The sequence below is a fragment of the Mustela putorius genome, unplaced genomic scaffold (assembly GCF_011764305.1).
Source record: "Mustela putorius furo isolate JIRA1106 unplaced genomic scaffold, ASM1176430v1.1 tig00000633_pilon_pilon_pilon, whole genome shotgun sequence".
NCBI classification, from domain to species: Eukaryota; Metazoa; Chordata; class Mammalia; order Carnivora; family Mustelidae; genus Mustela; species Mustela putorius.
The window spans coordinates 222473-223150 of NW_025421430.1; the positions used below are offsets into that span (position 1 = coordinate 222473).

Genomic DNA, 678 nt, shown 5'->3' on the forward strand with positions numbered 1-678 from the left:
GCTGTAGTAATCAAAACAATAAGGCCTGGTACAAAAATGAACACACACATCAATGAACACAACAGACAGTCCAGAAATAACCCCATTCTTATATGGTCAATTCACCCATGACAAAGGAGATCAGAAATGCACAATGGGGAAAAGATCTGTCTCTTCAGCGAATGATATGGAAAGAGGACAGCCACCCACAAACAATGAAATTGCACTGCTTCCTTACACTATGCCTAATAAAGACTCAAAAGAGATTAAAGACTTACATGTGAAACCTGACGCCAGTGGCAGTATCATAGCCAATGAGGTTTATCCGAGGCTCGATTATTGCTAATTGAAAATTCCTAAAAGAATATAGGCTGTGATGTCTTTAATATTGACCAGACATGCCCAGGAATTGGGCCCAGACAAGGAGAAACAATGTTGCAAATCTAATGACATAAAAATTAAATAATGATAAAAATATAATAAAAATATTTTAAATATTTAGATATTTATTAAATATAAATTATTTTTAATAGTTAAATATTATTAAATGTATATTTAAATATTTATTAAATATTAAATAAATAAAATAAACAAAATGATAAAAAAGAGGGAATTCAGGCTTGGAGCAAAGAACAATCTGGCCCTGCCCCACATTCTATAATTCCCATTCCTGACAACTGTACCAGCATTAAAAGATTG

The 678-nt window shown here is 32.3% G+C and overlaps 1 pseudogene; it reads left to right on the forward strand.

Annotated features, from left to right (window-relative positions):
* The first annotated feature begins 263 nt into the window (after positions 1-263).
* On the forward strand, positions 264-446 carry LOC123392853 (annotated as a pseudogene).
* The last annotated feature ends 232 nt before the right edge of the window (positions 447-678 follow it).